Below are 14881 nucleotides of genomic sequence, written 5' to 3'. Positions count from 1 at the left end.
CCATGAGGAGATCCAGCCGGAGTTTCGCTCACAGCCCCAAACGATGTGAACAGGGTTCCCGAGACACCAAACGGGCGCCCGGTACACCGTGCCACGTGCCTACCGCATCACAGCCCACCCCTATGGTCAGCGCTGCGCACGGCCTCCAGCATACTACAAACACCAGAAACTACTTGCAACTCCTGGACAGAGGACAAGGGTGATTAAGAAGCCGAGAGGGTCCATTGGTTTCGGGCCCAATGCATGGTAGTAGCTGAATCATGGATCACAAACACAGAACTCAGTTCCTGAGGACGGCTGCAATGAGACAACCCACCATGTACTCCTACATGGCCTCTCACCGCTACCTTTACCAAATCGTGTTCACACGCTTAGCTCACACACTGCAGGACATGTTCACACACCTCTGATTCATCCCGGATGAATCAAACCTGACTCAACTCTAAGCAGTAGCAGGCATGACAAACAAGCATGAATGAGTAGGCACATCAGGGCTCAAACAACTCCTACTCATGCTAGTGGGTTTCATCTAATTACTGTGGAATGACAGGTCATGCAGAGGATAAAGGGGTTCAGCTACCGCAGCAAGTAACAGATGAATCGATGTTGTCCTAATGCAGTAAAAGATAGCAGGAGCGAGAGAGTGGGATTGTATCGGAATGAACAAGGGGGTTTTGCTTGCCTGGCACTTCTGAAGATAACATTGAGTCTTCATCAGTGTCAACGATCACAACGTCGGAACATCCTCTACCGGGAGGGAACAGCTACCGGCAACAAAGAAGAAATACAATCAATGCAATGCACAATATGATGCATGCTCATGACATGGCAATATGAATGTGTTTTGAGCTATTGCAACTAGCAACAGATTAAATGAAGTTGGTTTGAATATAAGATTCAAATTCAAACTCCATATGTGATTATTCAAATGCCATTTATATGATTTGTGCTAAACAGCACCTATAAGTTGTTCTAACATGCATGAAAATAGTACAGATGGACAGATTGGATTTTTCTGATCATTTTTCATATATAATTTATCTCATTTGGAGTTACGGTTGAATTTCTATGATTTTTAGAAGTTTTTATAATTTTCTGGAATTTCCTGAATAATATAAATCCAGAAATGAATTATGGCGTCAGCACCATGTCACGGTGACGTCAGCAGGGTCAACTGGGCGCCCCAGGTCAAACCTGACATGTGGGGGCCACACGTTAGTTACAAAGGACCTAATCCCGGTCAAACCCAGCGCTGACTGGGGTTTGACCAGGGGTGGGGCCCACAGTCAGTGGCCTAGGGTGTTGGTTAGTGCGTCATTAGTGGCTAATGACAGCGCCACGTCACTGGCCACCGGAGTTCGGCCGGCAGCGACCCGAAACGCGGCGGATGTTCGCCGGGACTTCGCTACAGATGGCGGCTGGGCAAGAGAAGGGCACAGGGAGGAGGCCCTCACTAGCGCGCATCTAGTGGTGGTGGAGGCCGGGTCTATCATGGCCGGATCCAACGACGGCGAGCTCCAAGACGGCGGCCGGAGTTCGGCCATGTGCGGGGTTGGGGCTGCGGCGCGCTAGGGGAGGAGCTGATGGTCCAGATGGCATCCGCGGGCCACCAGAAGCACGCTGGTGCCACGGGTTCGAGCAGAGGGGCTCATGTCAGGAGAGCTACGCGGCCATGGCGGACGGCGGTGCTCGGGAATGTGGGCGGGGGTGCTATGGCACGGGAACGAGCAAAACGAAGGAGGGGAAACAGGGTGGAGCTCACGTGGATCCCGTAGAGGTGGACGGCGAGCTCGGGGAAGGCCGAACGGCGACGAATTTGACGACGGCGATCCTCGGCGGCCAGAGATGGGGAAGACGGCATGGGCGGCGATGCAGGGCGTCCAGCGGGGCATGGGTTGGTGGAGAGGAAGAGGGGGTCGAGGCGGAGCCTCTGGGTGCAACGACGAGGCGAGGCAGTGGTTGTGGCCACGGCGACGCTCGTCGGCGGCGGTGGCTCCGTTCGGGTGAGAGGGAGAGAGAGCAGAGGAGAGGATCGGGACGAGAGAGTGAGCGGCGGGTTCCAGGAGGGGTGCGTGGTGTCGCTAGAGGGCTCGGGGAGGAGCAGGAGGTGGCCAGGGGAAGCAGGAGGTGGCCGAGGCCTCTCGGGCGCGCGCCACGCCTCGGGCCTTCTGGTGAGGAGGAAGACGACAGGGGGAGTGGAGATGGGCTGGGCCGTGCTGCTGGGCCAGGTGGGCTACCAGGTGAGCGCCAGGTAAGATCTTCTGCTCTCTCTCTCTTATTTCTATTCAATTCTGTTTTCTATTTTCTGTAGTTTGTTTTGATTTGATTTAAAATATCAAATCATTTTATAAAATCCTGGAAACAATTATGGGTGCTTTCTGAATTATTTCAGTGACCCTTAACAATTTCCAACATTTATTTGAACATTTAAATTATTTATAGTATTTAAATGCCCAAGGTCAAATACAATAGGATTTAATTCAAAAATCCAGAATGCCCTAGAAATATGTGCATCATTGATGGCAGGGGTTTTCACCTTTAACAAAAATAATGAACTTTTCTAAAGGGCATTCTGGGTTTATTGAAAATATTTTTATTTTGATCCTAATTGCATTTTATTTAGTGCTAGGGTTTGTCATCCCCATTTCAAGTTTCATGAATTTTAAACATGATGCATGAATGCCTTAATGCAACTAATGACAAACAAATTCTAGGGTTGTGACAATCCGGCCCAGCACGGCTGGATCAGGCAGTCTCCGGTGTCGAACGTAGCAGGCCAGGGGCGGGAGCAGCAACTACATGGCGGGGGAATAAATTCAGAGAAGTGGCAGGGAGGGAGGAAAGAGATAAGAGAAGGAGGGGGACAGGCAGAGGGAGGCGGACCCGATGGAGCTCGTGCTCTGGCGAGCTACTGCTCGTTGCCGGCCAGACGGAGACGGGGCTTGGCGCGTAAGACGCGGACGACGAGGAGGAGGAGGCAGGGCCTCGAGCTGCTTGGCAAGGGGAGAGGTCAACGTGGGCGTGCGAGGCGGCAGCTGAGGCTCGGCGCGACGACGAGGTGCCCGACATCGAGGGACGAAGGGGCTGGACGGGCCTGAGGCTCTTCGTCGCGGATCGGCCGGGTACCACGGCGGCGCAACGAGTGGGAGCTACGGGAGGCCATCCATGGCGGCGCTGCAAAGACAACAGAGAGAGAGAGAGAGCAGCGTGAGAGAGAGAGAGAAAAAACAGAAGCAGGAGGGGAAAGGGAGCAGGGCTGTCGGGGCACTCATCTTTGGCAAGGGGCTGGGGGATGCCTGCGAGGGTTGGTGACAAGATGCTCCGGTCGGCTCCTTGCCGGAGCAACGCGACGGAGGTGGACCGGGAGTGCGGGAGAAGGGGCTCGAGCTCCTGACGCTTGACGAAGACGGCGCGGAGGCCCTCGAGCCGGAGAGGCTGTGCTGTGGTGGTTGGCTCGCTAGGGAAATCGAGGGAGAGCGGGTGGATTTTTGGATCGGGAGGGGATCCCGAGGAAGAGGGGACGTTAGGAGTGGCAGCGACACGATGGGATCGATGGGACAAGGTTCCTAGGATCTAGGGTTGGTTTGCTTATATAGTAAAAGAACTTTAGGAAGGGGCTAGAATGACCCTCGGATCGAAATCGGACAGTTGAGTAAAATAGGTTAGGACGTCCAATTAAGAAAACGGAGATGTTTTATAGATGTTTGGGGATGATCTGGACCCATCAGTAACGACAACCCGATTCGGGTTCGGGGGAGTTTCGGACCCAAGCGAGGGGGCTGCGAGCTGGCAAGAGAGGTTAGGCGAATGAGGTCAAGCATTAGGTTGGACTCAGAACGGACAACGATAACAACGGAGAGACGCGGCAACTACGAACGGACCATGAGTTTTATGAATACATGTGGATGCAATGCGGATGATGCGATGATGAATGCAACAAACAAAATAAATCACACGACGAACTCGAAAAACATGGAAGGCATCTGGAGCGTCGGTTTCGGGGCGTTACACCTAGGCCATGGACCTGGTGGGCCCGGGACTGTCAGCCTCTTGACGAACGGTTGTCTCCCGATTCCTCTTATTTTGCTAACCATGTGGCGAACGACAGACGGCGGCGCCATGGCAAGAGCACCAAGGTGGACAACGACGTCGAGACCGTGGACCGAACAAACCAGAGCGGGGGCAGACGCAGGCGGAGGGGAGTACGAGGGTTGACTTGTTCGGATACAGGGTCGCTGGTGGAGCTCCTTGGTATCGTTGTCTACATTCATGTTGGCGTAGCAGGGGTTGATGATGGTCTCAGCAAGGTCAACCACGGAGTACTTCTCTTGCCGGTTACCTATGATCATGTATTACTTCTGGATGTCAACAAGCTTGCTGCACCAGATGGCCGAATCGTCGCGTTCTTCCATCTCTCCACCGTAGCGAAGGTGCAGTCGGCGCTGTCGATGAAACGGCGAATGCTCAAGAACCTCTGATGGCTCTATAGTAGTGGTATACGAGAACCTCGTCTCGCATGCATACTTGGGCGACCGTGATCCGCTGGTCCCTGTCAGGAGACGAATGGATGGGCACAAGGTGTAGTCCTGCGACCTTGTGCTTTCTCGTCCTGTAGGTACTGCTTGAACTCGGCGAGGCAGAGCTTCATCGAGTCCAGATCGTTGGTGTACATCATATTCAACTTGGTGCCGCCATGGGACGGAACGGAGAACTCAAAGGTGAACTCCTTGCTGAAGTCCATATCCAGCAGGCTCAACCCTCGGATCACCATTGGAGTCTCATCAAGTGAACGAGTGAGTAGGCGGCAGCGGCAGTTCATTTTTCAGCTCTTGGGGAACTTGATTCCACAGTAAACTGAGTGTGTATAGGAAACAATAGTTACTACCCCTCCTATTCCGGCCACACATGTTGGTTCATGAGTGGGTTTGTATTGGTACTGTAATAACAAGTGTTTGTGGTCACTTTACTTAAATTTAATTAGCTTTAATTAAAATGTATTTTTAAAACAAGCAATGCATTGGCTCGTTCTATCAGTGCCATAGGATCAACATGCACAACAATTAGAATTATTATTCTAAGGACACACATGATCAGCGCATTTGCCCCACTTTCACACAGAAAATACTACCAAATTTGAACAGTTTGTTATGGTTGTTGTCCTCTGCATCATCATGCCGTGTTTCCTAGCTTGCAAGATTCAGAACCAACAAATAAGATTCAAATAATAAGTACAACAAATATGCCTACACATCTCATTGATTCCCAGCTTCCAAGATTCAGAACCAACAAATAAGATTCAAATAATAATTAAAACAAAGATGCCTACACATCTCATTGATTCCCAGCTTGAAAGATTCAAAACCAACCCGTTAGAGCCTTTTGATAAAGTGAATATCGGGATTAAATCCATCTTGGCTAGCCGTCTCATACAACCCAAGACTCGATGACCATCACAACATATGTAGTACAGTATTCCTGTTTGCACAGATAAGAAAGAGCATGATTACTATAACAGTGGCACTAGTTGAAGCAACCGGTGTGAGGGTTCCTATACCGCCATGACTCGATGTGGTGAACCTGCAACTCCACTCGGATAAGGCCAGCCTGGAGTTCCATGATTCAATTCATGCTCCTTTTTCTGAAGTTGAATTGAAATGAAGCAAAGATTGCATCATTCACCTAGCAAGAAGTACTTGCTCTCGTGAGCTGGCAGGTTGTTCTTTAGTAGTTGCACTAAAAATCAGCAACATTGAGGTTGGTTGTCCTGCTCATGTAAGGTGCAACTATAATTTGCTTATCCTTTTGTGAAGTTCCACTAAAATAAAGTGCCATTGTGGTGACAGTGACGGCTCATCTTGCAAAAGCTAATAAAATGTTGTATGAGATTACCAGCAGAATTTGATGGAGATTTTGGAAACTCCAATCACCATTTTGTGCAGTTCCACCAAAATTGAGAGATGTTGCCCACGTGACATTTTAGTTGAAGTGCACAAGACAGTCATTCCAAAAGAAAGTGTTTTGTGCAGTTCACTAAAAGGTCAGAATAGCAACAGGTGAAATGGATATCCCTACCTGCACAAAAACATAGAAAGTAAACAGTTGCTGGTCAATAAGAATATACGAAACATACATGAAATGAAAAGAAGCATATTAATTATGTTCATGGCAATCATGAAAGGACAGTAGAAATTTTAAAACGTCAGCAATGCTTCATGTTACCAGAAGCATTACAATCAACTATGACATTCGTAAAATATGGGATTACTTTAATGGTGGCATTGCCTTTTTACCAGATACAGTAAATCAACAAAAGCTAAAGAGTTGGTTTAAGGGCATGCGACCATGGGGACACCAGGTCACTCAGCAGCGTAAAGAAGCAACTTACTTAGCATACTTGGGAAAACAGCAGGAGTACCAATTGTTAACACAATTTAATTGCATCATATCACTGGAGGCATTAGATTAACAATAACACTAGTTAGACATGTCCTTAAGGTAATGGTGTGATCGCTTCATTTTACATGCGCCCTTACAGTACAACAGCAAAAGGTTGGTATAAGGACATGCAATAGTGGACGCATCGGCACAATGTACCTACAAAGAGGCATAAAGTGGTGATGGAGAGTTTATTCATGCACTGTGAGGGCAGCAAATCTAATCCTGGAGAACTTTTCCTATATGAGGGCATAAAATCTAATCCTGGAGACCTTTTACTATGTCAGGGCAGCAAATCTAATCCTGGAGACCTTTTACTATGTGAGGGCAGCAAATCTAATCCTGGACATACTCTGTTGACTTATCCACCAGCCGCCACTTTCTATCCATTTTTCAACCAATAATAGATCTGTTCCTTATCCAGTTTGTATGGAGTTTTCCCATTATTTCCCTTTTCAACCGAGAGACTGGTTGGGTACCCGGTCTCTACTACTTTCCCCCTGTTATTTCCTCTTTGAATCAAGTCCTAGATTCGTGCTACGATTCCCCCCCCCCTTCTTCGTTTTTTGAACCAAGTCCTAGATTCGAATGCATGAAGTAGCTTTACCTCTAATAATACTAAAAATTTAGGTGGATTTGGAAGAGCTGATGGAAGTAGAAAAATATGCACATGCAGACACGTTGGGAGCTGGGGTAGTAGAGCAAGGCCACTTTCGAATAACTTGTACCTGAGGTTCTTCGGGATGTCGGCGGCGGTAGGTCCGATCTGCGCACAATACGACAGGGAGGAGGAAGGGTCGGAGGACCTCCCGAGCCGGCACTGTGTCGAAGACAACAACACGGGCAGAGGATTGGGCCCCACCGGCAGCTGTGGGTTTCCTCCCTCAACGACGATGACCGCGTGAACGATGCACATTTTAGTCCTCTACACACACCGGCCGAAGGGATCCGGCCGGATCTGTGACCAGCGGTGAGCAGAGAGAAAATGTTGCTACCGCTGTCTTGTTTAGATTTGGAGAGGATGAGAGAATGAAGAGAGCAACCCTTGTAAAGCAAGCGCTCAGGCCCCTACGTACATATATAGTGGAGTGATTATCTTTTTCTCTCCACAACAAGCGTTTCAATTTGTGTACGTGGCCTTAAAGAATAGAAACTCTCTATTTAAGGTGACTACTGTACGAATCCTACTTACTAGTAGTAGTACTAGAATTGTTCAATTGCGCTCCCCGGCCTCCATTCATTGAACAATCCCATGGGTGAATAAACATACAGTAAGTATTTATATAGAACGAACAAGCTCGAACTATTTTCGCGTAGTTAAAAGTTGAGGGCGTGGCTTTTCCCGGGCAGTACGCGCGGCAGTTTTCAGGTAGGCGGTTTGACACAAAGGCGAGGAGGGTCAGCGAGTGGTGGATTCTCAAACTTACCGCTGGAAAGGCCGGGCTATGTGATTTGGCGGCGCGTTACTGCTGGAAAGACTTGTGATATGACTACTCACTATAGTCATGAATTACTGGCGCTACGACCGGGGTGATGCCTCCTTCCATTCCGCACTCTAATCTGGTGCATGTCACATCGACCCGGATGCTGGCTCTCCCATATGTCGGCGAAGTACATAGTAGTAAGAAGGAGCAAATAATGATGCGGTATAGACTACTACTACTACTACTACTACTCAGGTCGGAGGAGTGCGAACCACGGCAGCCTAGTGAACCAGTAGTGGGAACCACAATAGCCCAATGAACCAGTAGTAGAAAACAATGTGGTGATATGGCAATAAAGAACAATGTGCTATGGTCCATACTGTAGCATGTACAGTACTACTCCTCTTTGTTTGGATCCCGGATTTAGAGCTAGTTTGGGTTGAAATAGCCTCAAATTATCGAAACAAGAGGGGTTAGTCTGAGCTAGTTTGCTCTAACCCAGCTAAAAAACTATCCCGATGGAGAGGTTCTAATTTGGTTAGTTATCCTTGGGCCCACTAAAAGAGAACTAAAAAAATCTCCCCCTGCCCGCACCAGATCGCTCCTCCCTCTCGCATGACTCCTCTCTGTTCCCCATAGGGCCGCCCGCCCAAGCGCCGCTCGCCCTCGCTTTCCTTCGACCGCTCTCTCCTTCCGGCCTCCGCCGCCCTACTCTGGACGCCCTCTCCCTCCGGCCTTCGAAGGTCGCCCCGCTCCCCCTTCACCGGTCATTTTTCTCCCTCTGTCATGTGCGGCGGCGACGCATCTACCAGGGAGGTCGTGAGAGGTGTGAGTTTGTTCATTCCTTCTCTGTCTCACAGCCATATCATTGATCTTGCTCGCTCTAGCGCTAATTCTGATTTGGAAAAGTACATCCTGATCAAACTTGGTTTAGATTTGTGGTGCACACATGGAATTGTTTTATGCTGCTTGAGGAGGTAATAATCTTTCTAGAGGCCCTAAGATTCAACTCACCTTTCTAGGTATTTTAGTTTCAGGCTTGCATTATTTCCAGAGGCCCAAAGATTCAGTTCACCTTTCTAGGAATTTCAGTTTCAGGATTGCATTATTTCTAGAGGCCCAAAGATTAAGTTACCAGTCGGCGGCAAGCGGCCCTGCTACCCATGCCGGTGTCAACCTCAACTCGCAAGGGCCGGCGTTGGAGGGGTACCCGTGGCTTGGGCTCTACAGAGTGTTCCTCCAGAGCGACGATGACGAGCTCCTCCCTCGGTGCGTGAGGGGATCCGGACTCTCTCCCTATGAATGACTTCTGTGATGAGTTAGCTCATGGTTTGTTTCATGGAGTGTTTTTCTATGTGAAGCTTGATTGACGACTTGTATGTTTAAGTGGGATATCTCATTTGTATGGACAAAGTACAAATTATCATGTTTTGCATGCTTGATTTGTAAAGATGGTTCGTTTATGTCAATTGTGAGCGGGAGGAGGCTGCACAAGAGCTGACCACACCAAATCCGGCAGGAAATAGGGTCCAAAGTAGTCAAATGATTGAGAAAGAGCATTTATTGTCAATCTAACCCTGCCATCCATACACCTCTTTGGTTTAGAGTTAGTTCAGGGTTAGTTCAGGGTTACAATCTAACTCTAACCTCTAACTGAGTTAGAGTTCTCCTTGTCTCGGTTCATCGCCATCATACTTTCCCATTCCTGTGTTTTCAGTATCTTGCGAATCAAAGAGGCCCTTTTTTGCGGGGAAAGTCAAAGAGGCCCTTAGACTTGTTTAGGTCCGGTCATTTTTTATAAACGTGTTATGACCAAAATTTAATGAACGTGCTCTTGTTTCTACGAAACTAATCCGGTTTCATGTAGTAATTCGTTTATTTATTTATTCTTCTGCAGGGGGTTTGCATCTAATCCGCGAGGTCCGAAATGTACAGTACCCCGGCATATGCTCCAAATCGTGCATGCACTACGACCCAGATGCTCTATGTCCCACATGTCGGCGAATGGGAGAACGTGGAAATAGCCTAGGAGCACATATAGGAGGATAAATGCATGAAAAAATATGTACTGTGAAGCATAGTTGTGGTTCGAAAAAGAGACCTAAAGTGATGACAACGGTAGGTCGCACGCACCCAACTAGTTGTACTAGACATACGACTATTTTTCCCTCAAAAAAAGAGGTACGCGTGCTGAGTACTCATATTCTATCAACACGAGTCCCATCTGACAATAGCGTCCATGCTACAGCTAGCTCTCCTCCCTTGTTTCTCTCTTCTAATTCTAAACTCGGCCGACGCCCGGTGGGCGGGGTGGGTTTGCTCAACTGCGGCCCCACCTCATAGTGAAAATGTTACGACTAGAATAAAAATGCCATATACTCCCTCCGTTCCTAAATATAAGCCTTTTTAGATACTATTTCAAATGGAATACATCATACAGTTGTATGTAGACATAGTTTAAAGTGTAGATTCACTCATTTTGCTCTGTATGTAGTAGTCACTTGCTGGAATCTTTAGAAAGACTTATATTTGGGAACGGGGGGAGTACTATACTAATAAAACATTAAGGCCACAAGGCGATGTAGTGCTGGTTACAGGAGGGAAGAAGAAGAGATGCATCCATCGTCGACGTCCACCTCCTCGACTCAGGGCGCCGGACCACCAAACGGCGCCAAAGTAGCAGTGGCTTTTGTGGCCAGGTCGACGTGCTTCTGAACAATGGTGTCCAAAGATTCCAGCTGCTGCAAGAAGGCCAACGTCTTTCTGTCCTCGCTTGCCTTGTAGTGGCCTATGTAGACGATTTCCTCGTAGACGTGGATGTGCAGGTTGACGGTTTCTTGCATGGAGAGGCGCTGCGCGGCGAACGCGGCCTCAAGGTGCACATTCTTCGTCATGACCTCCGGCACCTGCAGGGTTTGAAAGAGTTCGTCACCATGGAGGCCGATGACGGTGGCAGGCAATGAGGAGCCTGAGCGCGCGTGCTGGAGCAGTATGGCAAGGTAGTCCGCATTGTTCTTGACAGCGGTGAACTTGCGGATGGAGTTGACCATCATGTCATCTATGCAAGAGGCGAAGCCGGCGTCTGCGAGGGCTACGATTCTGGCGGTCGCCAGCACCGTCTGGAATTGCTGCGTGGTGCGGGGCCACAGGCCGGTGCCTTGGATGATTTGGCACAACCGACGGCCGCTCGCGTCCATCGCCTATATAGGTGCTTGTGGCTTCTGGTCACTTGGTCTTGGATTGGAGTGAGCAGTGTTTCGCAGAGACTTAGGAGTAGATGGATTGGAGTGGTGGGGCGCCTTTATATGAGAGTCCAAACTCTTTTGCATTCACATCGTGCTGGCTCTATTCTGCTTCTCCAATTAATTTCATCTACACGTAATTGAGGATGCATCATGGACCGTTCAACGTCTTGGGAACCGCTACCCTCTCCCTCCTTGGCATTCAAGCACCTATGGAGGCGACTGCCACTCGCATCTATCGCGTGTTAGGAGACATACCCATCGACGACGAGGTGCCTATGGTGACTTCGTAAATTTCAAGATGATAGTGCCGGCTCAGTCTTTCGGAGGTGCTCATAGGGGTAGGGTGTGCGTGTCTGTGTTCATAGGGGTGAGTGTATGTGCATGTATATGAGCGCTTGCATCTGTACTGTGTCAAAAAAACAGTAAATGCGTGTCAAAAAGAGACTAGTCAGTATACTCAATATTGTGCACCTCGGAGAGGAAAATGAGAGAACTATGTATTTATGTACGGTGCAGATTCACTCATTTTCCTCCATTTGTACCCCGTCTCGGTATAGTCTAGTCACTTGTTGAAATCTCTAGAAAGGGAAATACTCCTTTCTGGTTTACAGGGCTATACTAGCAAGTAGTAGTACGTACTAGTACAATACTGGGCTCACATAGCAATTTTGTCTCATGCAAGAGCCTGGCTATATGCGTGCTCCAATGTTCGCAACTGCCACGTTCGGGTTGCGCTTGGCTCTTTGCCTCTTCGAGAAGACGGACAACGATGTTACTACTACTGCTTCTATAGTGTCGAATTCGCTACTGCATGTCCGTCCACCGTGAGCGGGAGGGATAGCTTGTTGTAGTACTATAAGCAAAAGCCTGTCCTCGTTTGCAAGCAACCACGCGCAAGGGTGAGGGAGAAGGCGTGTAGTAATAAAATCAAGCTTCTCCTCGTTGTACGAGTTGACGCGACACATCGTAGCACTGGCCCCACATGCTTTCTTCTAAACTTGGCTGAAAGACCCGGAGTGTACAATATATATTCCTGTATTGACCAGATGAGCGTGCAAACTACAATCACCAAGATGATAGGAAGGGCCAGAAGACTATTTTAATTTAAAAAAAAACTTCGAGACAGCCACATAGCATGGAGCCGACCCCAACGATTTCAAGCTTACATGCATGATACACGCTATCCTAGACTAGTCTACACATGAAACTGCCTACGAGCATCCGGGCTGCGCTTGGCTCTTCGTCTCTTCGGGAAGTCGAACAATGATGGAGTACTACTGCACTGGAGGGGTACTACAGTAAGCTTCTGGCCATCTGGCACCGATTGAACTGTTGCATGTCCACTGCGTGCGGGAGGGAGAGCATGTAGCGAAACCTTCTCCTAGTCTTGCCAGCCACCACGCTCATGGGCGAGGGAGGGATCCTCCTGCCTTCTCGTGTATGACAGGTGGGCCCGACAGGTGGGTGGCCAACCTGTCATACAACCAAAGGCAGGTGCAGTTAAGTCCGCGAGGGATAGGATAATCAAACTTCTCGTTGATGTACGAGTTGACGCGACACATCAAAGCACTCCACTCGATATATTTCAATAATTTGTGTTTACCGATGCACTAATAAAAACGCATGCATGCATGCCGTGACTCTCCTTTTGATACTTGCATGTGTTGATTTTAAGCACCTTGAAGTAGTATAAGTATGTGATGGTAAAGCTTTCTAATGCCCCGACCCTAAAGCGAGAGATGGTGGTGCACGAGGAGGGCGAGACCATGCAGACAGAACAGGACCCGACGATGGAGCTCTCTAAGGTCTCGATGGACTTCACCGTGCTCCACTGCCCCTTGTGCGTCCACCCCTTGATGCCTCTAGTGTATGAGGTTCGAATACACCTCGTCCATTCGGCTGATCGAGCAAGGTGCATGTTTCATGATTGATGTGTTGTTCGGTTGATTTCTGTAGTGCAAGGGAGGGCACCTGGCCTGCGCGGTGTGCCGCGTCGAGTGCCCCGGGAACCAGTGGTAGTGCCTGAAGTGCGAGCGTGGTGGTGGCTTTGACGTGCGGAACACGGCGGTGGATGCCATACTTTGTTCGGTGAGGGTGGAGTGCTCGCACAAAGGCTGTGGGCTCTACGTCACTTACCACAAGCTCGCCAATCACCAGAGCGTGTGTTCGCTCGCGCCCTGCAAATGCCCCATGCCCATCTGCGGCTACGAAGGCCCGCCGCCGGCGCTCTACCACCACATCAGCACCGCGCATCCCATCCCATGCACAGGATCCAGTACGGCGAGGTGCTCCAGCTGCAAGTGGCACTGTCGGAGCCATGGCTCTTGCTGTTCGCAAAGGAGGATGGCCGTGCGTTTTTCTTGGTCGGTGGCGTCCTTGAAATCGGCGCACCTATCACCGTGTTGGTCGTCTGCATCAGAGCGGGGGCGTCCCCACTACCGCACTAAGTGGCCAAGCTGTGGGTGAACGGCCCGTCAGGGGAGCCCAAAGGCACGACTGACGCCATCAAGGTGGAAATGGAGGTGACAAGCAGCAAGGATCCCGGCGATGTCGCCGTGCAGGAGCTGACCTTCTTCACAATTTCGCCCAAGCTGCTGGCTGGGGCTAAGCTCGTATCCCTCCACATTCAGATTGACAAGCTCATGTCCTAAATGTATCTCCAATGCCTTCTGTTTATCTTAGTAATATGCTAATAAAGGGATTAGCTCGGTTTACTTTATCTTAATAAATGGTGGGTTTTGGTGGCGATGCAACAATTATTTTGACATCACATCAGTAATTTCCAACAGTCGAACAAATATTTTGTTTCTGTTGGATATAAAGTTCCTTTGGGTAAGAAGTACTACTTGTCATCAAAATGGATAAAAGGAGATGTATGTAGATGTATTTTAGTTCTAGATATGTCCCTTTGTATCCATTTTCATGACAAGAACTCCCTCCGTTCCACAATACATGCCTTCCATTTGTAAAAATATAGATGTATCTAGACATGTTTTAGTATATAGGTACATCCATTTTCGGACAAATGGAAGTCAAGTAGAGTAGTATTTTGGAACGGAGGGAGTATATGCTTGTTTGTTCACGAAGTGTTTCATACTTGTGCGAGTTGACGCGACACATCAAAGTAGTACTACTACTAGTAGTACTCCCTTCGACCCTAATTTCTCTGCGCATAAGTTGAGGCGCAGATACCAAGCAGGGCCTGGTTGTGTTGGACAACTCACCAGACTGCGCACCAAGCAGATGAAGCTCGTGTCATGTTGGTGCCGTGTGTGGCCTGCACATTAACCAAAACCTCGCGCCTCCAGCTTAGCCTCCACGTTTTAAACTTCTCAAGCTCAAGGAGAAGGAGCAACGTGAATCCTATGATAGAGCCAATCGGATGGTTGAGAACACTACAATTCGTAGCTACAGATGCATGTGTGACTCCCAGATGTAGAGGCCGGGGTCATCATCCTCCTTTTCGAGAAAAAACAGGTGCGTGTGTGAGAGGATGAGTGCGTGCGTGCACCTCTTCTTCATGTATAATGTACTAAACTCAGAGTACAAGTGTATGTGGGTGGCACAATTGTGCGTGCGAGATGTCCCGAGAGATAGGTTTAATGCGTCGTAAAAAAGACTAACCTATAGCTCGCCACGCGGCTATCCCGTCGAATGCCCCATTAACCGTAAGATATGTACGACGGTGCCAGTTATTGCACGTAGACAGTAGTAGAAAAAGAACTACCATGGCATATGCTACACCATGGCCGAGAACACTTGCCCACGTTACGCCAT

This window comes from Triticum aestivum, chromosome 3B, assembly GCF_018294505.1.
Source record: "Triticum aestivum cultivar Chinese Spring chromosome 3B, IWGSC CS RefSeq v2.1, whole genome shotgun sequence".
NCBI lineage: Eukaryota > Viridiplantae > Streptophyta > Magnoliopsida > Poales > Poaceae > Triticum > Triticum aestivum.
This window is presented reverse-complemented; position numbering follows the sequence as displayed.